This window comes from Eptatretus burgeri, chromosome 2 (assembly GCF_056783735.1).
Source record: "Eptatretus burgeri isolate ZD-2024b chromosome 2, Ebu_testis_v1, whole genome shotgun sequence".
Lineage (NCBI taxonomy): Eukaryota > Metazoa > Chordata > Myxini > Myxiniformes > Myxinidae > Eptatretus > Eptatretus burgeri.
This window is the reverse complement of record NC_140962.1, coordinates 89,449,673-89,461,040: the sequence shown is the minus strand read 5'-3', so window position 1 is coordinate 89,461,040 and position 11,368 is coordinate 89,449,673. Positions and strand designations below refer to the sequence as shown.

Genomic DNA, 11,368 nt, shown 5'->3' with positions numbered 1-11,368 from the left:
CCCGCACAGGTACCGGCAGCGCCACACCCCATTATCCAGTGAATCCATGACTCCCCAGGCCCGACCCAGACGTCTATTGACCTCTGACTCACAGCCAAGAGAGACATGAATATCAATGCTAAGGTTAGTGAATCTCTCCACGACCTAAACAGGCACAGACAGGACAGCAGCATTCAAGATGTCATTGAAAGCCTGGATCTTAGTTTTGACCCAGGAAACGCTTAACCCCAGCGGCTCCGACTCCTCATTCAGTACCTCGAGGGCCTCCGGAAGGATATCCAAAGTCTCTGCAAAGATGATTGCATCATCTGCGAAATCAAGGTCAGAGATCTTGACATTCCCAAACGATGCACCACAGCTTGATCTGTCCGACATCCTCCCAATAATCCAGTCCATACAAGTGCTGAAAAGTGTGGGGGCCAGTACACACCCGTGACAAACTCCAGCAACAACTGGAAATAAGTCAGAGATGGCACCTCCACATCTCACAGCACTCTCAGTACCAGAGTAGAGTTCAGACATCAGATCGATCAGTTTTAGTGGCACCCCACGAAGACCGAGAATCCTCCAGGAGGGCATCCCGATTCACTGAATCGTATGCTTTACAGAGATCAACATAGGCTGCAAGCAGCCCCTGCCGAAACTCTCGTCTGCATCCGGTGAGGACTCGAAGAGCAAGGATGTGGTAAATCGTTGACCTCTTTGGTGTAAAGCCTGACTGCTCTGGACACTGGTGCTCAAGCAGATGGTCGCGAACCCTATCAAGAATTATCCGAGCAAAGACCTTGCCCGGCACTGAGAGCAGTGTCACCCCTCGGTAGTTGTTGCAGTATTGGCGATCACCCTTCCTTTTCCAGAGAGGGATAACAAGGCCCCTCTTCCAATCAGTTGGGATGATGCCTGTGTTCCAGGCAGAGCACAGAACTGCATGCAATGACACGAGTGCAGCATTTCCACCAGCCTTGAGAAGTTCAGCATGGATGCCACAGATCCCTGGAGCTTTATCCCATTTCAACCGGTTCACCGCAGCCTGTTTTTCCACAAGCGAAGGTGGACTACAGTTGATTGGAGGGTCAGCAACAGGGATTATAACACCCCTGATGACCAACTCGACAGCTGCTGGATCAGCCTGGTACAACCGCTCAAAGTAACCAGCCCAGCGGGCCTTCACTTTGGACTCCTCTGTCAAGAGCGTACCACCCTCTGCTCGAACTGTAGTACACCGAGTGATGGGCTTGGATAAACGCAATGCGCAAATTCCCCTATAAGCAGGACGAGAATCACTTGACCACAGGTGATGCTCTACCCCCTCACAGATTCCTCGCACATAGGCCTCCTTGTCCACCCTAAGCACACGTACAGTTTTACGCCTCAGCTCCCTGAACAGCTCAGCTCTGTCATTCAGCCTGGCCCTGCGACTCTGGTCAATGGTATCCAGTGTCCCTTGAGAGACAAAATTCTTCTTTGCCCTATGGTGAGTTCCAAGACATCCACTGGCAACATCAAGGACGGTGGTCTTGAAGGCACTCCACAACTCTTCAAGACCTCCCAAAGCACCCAGACCCCCAAAATCTCTATTCAGCTTGTTCGCAAACTCCTCAGTTACCCTCTCATCCTTGAGCTTGCCAACATCCAGCCTAGGCTGGGATGGTACCATTCTCCTGGATTTAAGGTGCAACTTCAGAGTTGCTGCAACAAGCCGGTGGTCGGTATTGAGGAACTGAGCACTCCAGTAGACCCTGCAGTTCTGAATCATCCTCCAGCGACCATCAATGAGGACATGGTCAATCTCCTTTGCCACACCACCAGCGTTGGAATACGAAGTCCAGCGATGAGCTTGTGGGTGCTGAAACCATGAACTGGCCACCCTAAGTCCATGACTTCTTGCAAAGTCAAGGAACTTAGTACTTTTCTGGGTCATAGTTCCTGACCCATGGGGACCAATACACGTCTCATAACCATCACTTTCAGTTTCAGTCGATGCATTGAAATCCCCTAAGACTAAAAGTGTATCTCGTCTGGGGCACTGATCAACCACAGACTCGAGTGAGGCGTAGAATGTGTCCTTCACGGTGAGGTCACTCACCTCAGTCGGAGCATAAACAGAGACCAGGGAAATGACACCTAAGGAGTGATGAATCCTTCGTCTCATAATACGCTCGTTGACCGGTGTTACCTTAATTATCATTGGGGTCAGCTTATTGGACACAGCTACAGCAACTCCTTGGGAATGGTAATCATCAGAGCGACCAGACCAATAGTCGGTGTAACCACCCACCATGATCTCGCCGCAATCCGGTCTCCGAACCTCAGAGAGTGCTGCAATACCGATGTCCAAACGCTTGAGCTCAGATGATAACAGAGACAGGTGATCATCCTCTCTTCAGGATAGGACATTTCAGGCACCCACCCAAAGGGAGCGCCTCAGGTTAACCCAGGGAGACCGCCTTCTGGTGGACGACACCTCAGCACCACTCCGACACACTCTCCCGCAATCTGACTCAGGAATGTTACCCCGTGGTTTTCCTCCTATCATCAAAGATTGGGGGTCCCGAAGGCTTTTCCCTAATCCCGTCATCTTGTGAGCTGCCCTGTGAAGGGAAGCTGCACAGGAGGTACTCCCACGGAGTGGGTTTCAGATTTGTTTGCGTTTTTGTGTTTTGCGGAATGAAGGGTTTTGCAGTGGCGGAGTATTTTGCATCGCCACCTGCCACCAACCTCCTAATAAGAAGTAACCCAACTGCAGGAGGACGTCCGCAGACACAGTTGGGCACTAGATATGGATGGTCGTTGGCTCACAAGGAGCTCCTCCACCCTTTGACAGATTTTGTTTTTAATCCTGCTGGGTGTCCATATCCAAACACCCTCCTCACCAAAAAACCTGGTGGGGGAGACTGTTTAGTCGCCGACAACCCGATCATGGAACAGGTTAGTACAGGTTTACATGATACCTGGAGCAAGTCACAGATCTAATCTGACCTGACTAAAACCATAAGTGGTTTGGACACTTATCCAACCAAGATATTCTAGTTTTGCATTTTAAATAAATTTTTATGAAATTTGTAGAATTTGTTTTTCACTCAGAAGTTGTGTAAAGGTGGAGATAAATATTTACACGATGTGTAAATAAAGGTGAAAAATTTCTGATTTAAAGTAATTTAATTACAGGCTGTAAGGTGACAAATGGTGAAAATTTTGAAAAGGGGTGTCGACTTTCTCGAGGCACTGTACATGCATGCATACATACATCCATACATACAGAGAATTAGCATATTTTAGTGTGATTTATTTCAGTTTCAGAATAATTACTAGATTCACCTTGTTCAAATGATGTGGATGTTAAGGTGGAGAAAGTTAATGTCTAAATAGTGCTCGTGAAAATTAATGGACATGTAAAACGTGCCGGTTGATAAATTATGAATGCTGGGAGTAGATATAGCTCGTTTGATCTACCTAACGGCCCCATCTTGCCTATATTTGCTTGAATTTATTTCCAAGACTCGAAAAAATGCATAAAACTTAAGACATTGTACAGTTTGTACTATTGCTTGAATTAGATATCCATCCATGTACCACAGTTGCATGAAGAAACGTGTGACTTTCGGCAGTGATACCATAAAGTATCTGAAAGGCAAGGCAAGACTGGACAAGGAATGTAAGGATAAGAATTGGAAGTCAGGGAAAGGTTGAGAGATGGAATGCAGATGACTCAAAAGATAGCTGCTAAGTTAAGTTGAATGCCATATAATTGTATGTAACAACACAATTGGTGTGTGTTGTTGTTCTTCATTCTTCTTCTTCATCCATCACAACCCCACAACAAAAGTAAAATGTCAAAAGATGTCGTGCTGATAATCCATAAGGGGATTGTGATGTCCTATTGTGACATTGTAACGTGGTGTCATTCCTACCTTGTTTGGATGTTTATTTGAGAATTCATTCCTCTATGTTTTTGCATTTTTCTTAAATTGTTTTTCTTTTCTTGTGGAAATATGAGTGGAAGGAGCATTATGTGTGTTTGAAGCAAGTTAAATTTGACATTGTGATGATTGGTTATTTCTTTGAAGTAGTGAGTTAAAATCTAGATTGTGGGCTTCTGGAAACTGAGCTAATTTTGGGGGTGTTACCTGGGCACTATTTGGATTATTGGTAGAAACCCATCTGGCTGATGAATGACCTTCATGAAGGAAGTAATCTTCCTGCCTTTGATGGTGTAATACACGTGAAATGTCATTCGAGAAATGTCATGGAAATATCCGATAGCCACATGTCATAACAAGAAGGGCACTCAGTCGACCTCCACCACGTAATGCCTGATCATTGAGAACATATCGGTCCAATACATTTTTGAAATATCGTGCTAGAAATTGTTTTGAGCCTGATCTCTCAATGGAGAATAATCACTTTAAAAATTCTAGTAGTTTGATCCGGATCCGGATCTTCACCAAAATCTAAGCAATTCTTCCTTGTCACACATGCAAAATTTTCACAGAGTTTGATCCAAATCCGTCCACAACTTTTTCAGATATCATGCTATATATTGTTTTTGGCCCTTTCACTCAATGGTGATGAATCGCTCAAATGTTCCGGTATCCATATCCGGGTGCGGATCTTCACCAAAATCTAATCAGTCTGTCTGTCACACACCACACCTGTCCACAAAATTTCATCCGGTTCCATCCACAACTTTTTGAGATACCTTGCACACAGACAAACACACAAACAGACAGACAAAAAAAAAAACAAGAAGACGTCGTGCAGAGCATGGTACTTGCAAAATCCATAAAACAAATTTGACCTCAAAAATAATTGGTGGTTGAATTCAATGAGCAAACATGCAACTGCTCTTCAAATTTCAAGTGAATCGGATGAAAATTGACAATTTTAGAATTTGGCCTATGTTGACCTTTTGGTCGATGTGGACCGCAAAAATAATTGGCTAGTTGAATTCAGTGACCTGAACTATAAATCCTCTTCAAATTTCAAGTCAATCGGATGAAAATTGAGGATTTTAGAAATCTCTCCTAAGTTATTGACCTTTGGCCTTTGTTGACCATTTAACCTCAAAACAATAAGCTTCTTCCTTATGACAAACTCTATCAACTGAGGAAGTTTCGTGAAGATCTGTTTAAAATTGTGACCCGTAGGCGACAGACAGAATAACAAAATCGACTAACCAATACACTTGAAAAAATCTTAGATTTTGCAAGTAACAAACAAACCGAGAGAGGTGGAAACATAACCACCTTCGGTGGCAGAGGTAATTAAAAGTTATTGGCTTCAAAGCAACTTTGGACTGGGATAAAAACGATATTTATGAAATGGAAGATCTATTCAAATTGGGCTCCACTCGACACAAATTTCATCTCTATACTTTGTGCAAATTGTTATGAACCAACATTTAATATCTGTATTTATAAATTGCAGCTGCCTTTTGTTATGATGTTAAAAAATTGTATCACCACGAGGAAAAGGGAATGTTATTTTCTGGATGTGAGTTACTCCACACTAAGATCTTTTTGATGAAATGCCCTCAAACATTGGAATCTGTCTGGCACATTTTTCTCCACGAGACGGACACCAAGGAATGATAAATAATATCTGTTCAGCCACCAAGAAATGTCACCCTTTTTATCCGTTACTTGCATGGTTCGGCTTGCTACGCTCGCCTCTTCACACATCCTTTCAGAGATTGATATCACAGATATAATACAAACATTTCTTTTCTACAAATGTATTTGTACTATTGGTGATATTATATTTATTTGAAATTTATTTCTGAAAAGTGGTCTCAGTGGTCAAGAGTCTAAGCTGTCTCATCTATCTGGAGGGCATAAGGGATCTAAATGGTGCTAAGGTCTGAAGTGTCTTAGGGGTCTTTGAGGTCTTCAGGGTCTTTTGGGTCTTCAGGGACTTTTAGGTCCTTTTGGGTCTTCGGGGACTTTTGGGTCTTTGGGGTCCCTTGGATATTTTTGGGTCTTTGGAGTCTTCAGGGTCTTCAAGGTCTTTTGTAACTTTTGGATCTTTGGGGATTTTTGGATCTTCAGGGACTTTTGGGTCTTTGGGAAATTTTGGGGTCTTAAGGGTCTTTGGGAATTAACGTTCAAACAGGACGTGATTCGTGGGCATATACTCTTCACAGACTGACTGACTGACTGACTGACTGACGGCTTCATAGCTTCAGGGCTTCACTGCCTCACTGCGTCACCAACCGTGCTTTTCGTATATACATTATATATATATATATATATATATATATATATATATATATATATATATATATATATATATATATATATATATATATATATATATCAAATGAATGCATATGCAATTTTGTATGATGGTTTCAATAAATGATCCCTTAAAACTTCCAAAATGTGTCATAAAAAATATTTCCTTATGAGCCAGATATAATTATACACAACCTTGATTGTATTATTGTTATAGCAGTTAACGATACGCAAGAAGGTTGCAGCCATTTAAATCTTTGTATAAATCTTCCCTTTTTGTCCAAACTCAAAGATCATCACCCGCTCTCTGTCAGGAACATGTCAAAGTTTGATTTGGAATCCAGATACATAACATATGTCACCTGCAGGCATGATCGATGATCACCAATAAAAGCCTCTCTTTCCATTTTCAAAACCTGGTTATAATTAAGGCAATGTATCATTCGTTTATATACGTTTTCATATCTTGGCTGAATATTTTTTCATATATTCACCGAAAGCTCTCGGCCTGCATGAGAAGCCCACACTTGCCCAGCATTCAGGCATGTGTTGTAGAAACAGCTTGGTTTTTGGTACCAGATGTGGTTTGGTTTACGATGTCATTACTGACGAGCTGTAGACGTTCATAAAAATGGTCCCAATATTGAGTTTCAGCTCAAATTACTCATTATTCTGTTCTTTCTGATCAATTATATTCCCATATGACAGCTGCATCTTTAGAATGCAAGTCCTCACCAAAATTGTCTTTACAATGATGTTTGAGAAGAGAGAGAGGGGGAGGAATGCTGAGATACCTGATTGTAATCAGACAACACTGAAGTATGTCCATGAATATAGCTCATGCAGATTTCTCACAGCACGGATAGTTTAGAGTCAATAAGTATTAAGTGCTGTGTCACAATCATACACCGAAAATAGGGAGTCGGTTCATCAAACCATGATGTTCTACATATTCTGTATGAAAACGGTGTGTGTTGCGTGTTGGTTGTTATCTCCATATGCGGGTTTCAAAAGGTGGAACGGAGTTCTCCCAGGGCTCGAAGCATCCACCTCCATTTTGGTAACAGATTCATGGACAAAGCTGTGCAGTTTTCTTGTTCTGAAAGTTTTCTTCCAAGGGCTCTTTTCAGGATCGTCACTGAGCCCCAGACAGTCGACAACTGTAATTAATTTGTAGTAATATTCCCAGGGATGTTTTTGAACATCTCCGTGAGGTTCTTTATCATTCCAGTTGCTCCAATGATCACTGGTGCAATTTCAATGTTCTTCAGCTTCCAGGATCTTTTCACTTCATTTTTGAGATCCTGGTATTCGTCATTTTCTTAATCTCTGCGTTGGTTAGGCCAAAATTGCTGGATACTGACACCTCAATTACCAATGCCTTCTTTTCCTTTTTGTATATGAGTAATATGTTCGGAGTGAGTGCGTGCGTGTGTTACTTCAAATCAGGGTAAGTTTCAGAAAATAATATGATTGGGAAAAATAATTTTCGACAGTGTTTAAAACTCGTAGAGGAGCTTGTGACACGCACAGTTATGGCTTGAGGAGCTAGTCGTACCAGTTAACCTGCACCTCAATTACAAGTATAACAGTAGACAATGGGGGAAATCAATAGAGCGTCTGGGACCCCAAAGTCATGAGTTTTAGGTTTTTATGAGATCACCAAACAAGCCAACTGAATGAGAAGCAAAGGGCTGGATCTTTAAAAGGGAAACATAAGTTAGGGAAGGAAATTAATTAGGGAAAGTGTTGGGAGGGGGAGGGATAAAATTCTGCAATTTTCTCACAAGTAATATATCATTAGGGTCTTACAGCAAGTAGTAAATGGACCATCATTGGAATTCAAGGGAAGCGAGGTAATTGTTGAGGGGCAAGTAGAGGTATGAAGAGTTATTGCCTAAGGCAATAACATGAACTAGAATGATCAAGAGAGAGCTGCTCTGATTATAACTACCAAGGAGTTTTGTTGCGCCGGAGGCTTTTGTTGTCTCTGATGACCGAAACATGCATCTGGTCTTTGGTGGATGTGCCATGCAAACAAACACTTGTGATTTATAGAAACAATATTTTTTGCTCAAATGCATGAAATGAGTATTAATGGCTGTCTTATCTCATACAATGCGAAGCTTCTAATGATCTAATCGATCTGTGGTTCCTCGGTCATGTAAATATTCAACGGTAAGCGTGGATATGGAAGAAACCTAAACAAAGGGGAGGCCATTTGACTCATCCATCACACCTCTGCTTTATCCTCAACTCGTTGATTGAAATAATTGATTTTCCCTGGCTCGCTTGCTCTCTGTCGTTTTCAATGACCGAAACGATGAATGATTCCAGGATGATGACCCAGGATGGGGGAGATATGTTTGTTATGGTGTTTTGTAAGTAGATTGGTATTATTTTAAATATGATGTTTGTAGGGAGTTTTTTTTTTATCTCAGTGTGTTTGTTTTGTGTTGCATGAGTTTTTAGATCCTCTTGGAGGATCTCTTGGTCTTACTCACGTTGTTGTTCTTCATCTTCTTCTTGTGGACTTTTTTGTTTCACAGCCTACAGTTTTCATCAAAACTTCCTGAAACTTGGCATATATATGTAAAAATAACCTCTGCACAGACAGTGACTATCTCGGATTTTGGAAATTCTTAGGAGAAAAAAAAAGTTATGACATCAAAATATCTCCGCTAATGGAAATCGCCTAAAAAATTATCTCAAACTAGGCAAGCTTTTTGAATTTTGTTTGCGGGAATCGAACAGGGCATTAGCAGAGATGAATTACCGCACATATCTGCATCATAGTGATGACATCATCACTATGATGTCATATCAATTTTTATGACGTCATTCCTATTTTTTTGACATTTTTTGTTTCACAACCAAAAACTCCATTTGATTTTGAACTCCAAAAAAAATTGTTTGTATTTTACTTGCACAATAAATGCAAGATTTGATTGCATCCACCTCCTGGTTGGACATTGTTTCAAGAATCCTCGGGTTTTGTAACAACTTGGGGTTTATTCCATGATTGAACTTTCCACTGGCAGTGTCTAATGCAGCACAGATAGTACATGGATGGGGTGAGAGTACCTGCGATGGCATGGAGTACTTAATCTGTCGTTGTGATGTAGCAGTTCTGTGTGAGTGTCTTCAAGAATGGGAGAGCATTTGGTGGTGTTCATCTTCAAACTAGATGACAACTGTTCTGGGGGTGGGGGGGGGAGGGAAGGGCGAGGGAAGAGAGAGACAGACTGAGAGATAGAGTGCAGAGAGAGTGAGAAGGTCATTCTCATGGAGGTGGTTGTTGGGGCCATCTGAAATTGGACCAATGGTTGACTATGTTGGTATATAGAGAGGGGGCACACCTTGAGCTGGTTTCTGCAAAGAGTGACTGCACTGTGATGTTTGTGAGACTTCCCACAGAGGGTGGCATGAGTGATAAATGCTTTAGAGGGTGAAGGTAATAGGAGTGCACTGTTACGGGTGATTAAGTATCTATTGGCATCCAAGCATGGAAGTGCATGAGTTGAGGTTGGAGAAGTTGTTGGAGATTGGAAACAATTTAAGATAATCGGGCAAGGAACTGCACAGGTGGCTCTGGAAAGGGAGCAAAGACTGCACTCTAAGAGCCAAGTTAAATGCAAGGTAAACTCTGAGATGCAGTGTTACGTCTACAAATATTCCATGCATGTTACAAAGGATTGTAGGTCATCTCCAAAATCTGCCAAGATGTGGGTGCCGAGGGCTCCTGAAGCAGTAAATGACAGGTCTGAGAGGAAAACATCTATAAAGAAGAAAAAGAGCAATCAGCTCAGTGGGTAAATTTTTGAAAATTTCATTTGAATCCATTCACAACTTTCTGCGATATCGTGCACACAGACAGACAGACAGACAGGGGTGAAAACATAACCTCCACCTTTGGTGGTGGAGGTAATTATCAGATCCAGATCTGGATTTGGAAGATATATATATATATATATATATATATATATATATATATATATATATATATATATATATATATATATATATATATATATATATATATATACTAGTAAAGGTGCCCGTCTTCGACGGGCGTCACTGGCAACATATGGTAAAAGACAGATAGCATGAATATATTTTAAACAATATATTATATAATTTTTATCCATTGATTATCATTCAGGTTTTCCCCTTCGACTGTCCCGCAGTAGCTCCACTTCAATGACAATACCACGTAGTTTAGTGACTACACAACGTGTACCATTCGTGAGTTCCGGAGGATCCATAGAGCGCATTAAAATTACAGGGCACCCTACTTTAAAGTGATCCAAAAGGCCGGATCAGTTTCGTCTGCATATTCATATGTTGTAGAATTTAGCTGATTCTGAAACTGTTAACAGCATGTCGATCGGATGGTTCTGTGATTTTCTACGGTAGTAAACAGAAGTACGACTTAAGCCTGTACGCCACTATGCGGAGACCCGAGATTTTTATGTGCACGTGCTCAATCCCGCACCCACCCGGAAAAGACCCAAGTACACTGTCAGTACTCACCTCCACACTAAAACGATGATCATGATTTTGAGTTTAACCGTAACTGACCGGGCGATACTTTGTTGGCAGTTGGTCCGGCTGGGCAGCGGGTATCGGTCGATGAAAATTTCAAAACGGCAACCATGTATAAAAAAAGCAAACAAATACTTTGTACTTAGTCAGAAAGTCATGGTTTTGTGAAGAAACTACGGCACATGGAAAGTGCAAATTAGTCAGGTATGAACTCAACTGTTTTCTCCCCAAATGGAACGTGATTCTATGAGCCGAACTCATCTTAGTGGTCCTCTAAAAAATGGGAAACATTTTTATTTCTTTTTTGTGCAATAATTCCTCTCATTTTGCAAATGGAGTTTTTTAACTGTTTAACTACCATAATCATCAAAACTAATTTTGAGGGGCCTCTTATGGAAGACCATAATATCATTACTATATATGTCAAAGCTTGTTTCATTTCATGCAGTCACAAAAATCTGATGGTGGAACAAAAAAAGGGGCATGCCGAAATATTAATATATGTATGTATATATTATATGTTGTTGAAATGACAGTTATAACACACACACACACACACACACACACACACACACACACACACACACACA

General features: G+C 41.4%; 1 protein-coding gene and 1 long non-coding RNA gene across 6 annotated transcripts in view; one reads left to right on the top strand and one right to left on the bottom strand.

Annotated features, from left to right (window-relative positions):
- Positions 1–10,149, bottom strand: part of LOC147032531 (uncharacterized) — a 30,261-nt gene extending 20,112 nt beyond the window's left edge. For both annotated transcript variants that reach the window (XR_015055196.1, XR_015055197.1), the window contains exon 1: positions 9,318–10,149. This is a non-coding gene — a long non-coding RNA (uncharacterized LOC147032531). The remainder of the gene's footprint in view (positions 1–9,317) is intronic.
- LOC147032529 (neuronal cell adhesion molecule-like) overlaps positions 1–11,368 on the top strand; it is a 486,552-nt gene that overhangs the window by 47,285 nt on the left and 427,899 nt on the right. The window lies entirely within an intron of this gene.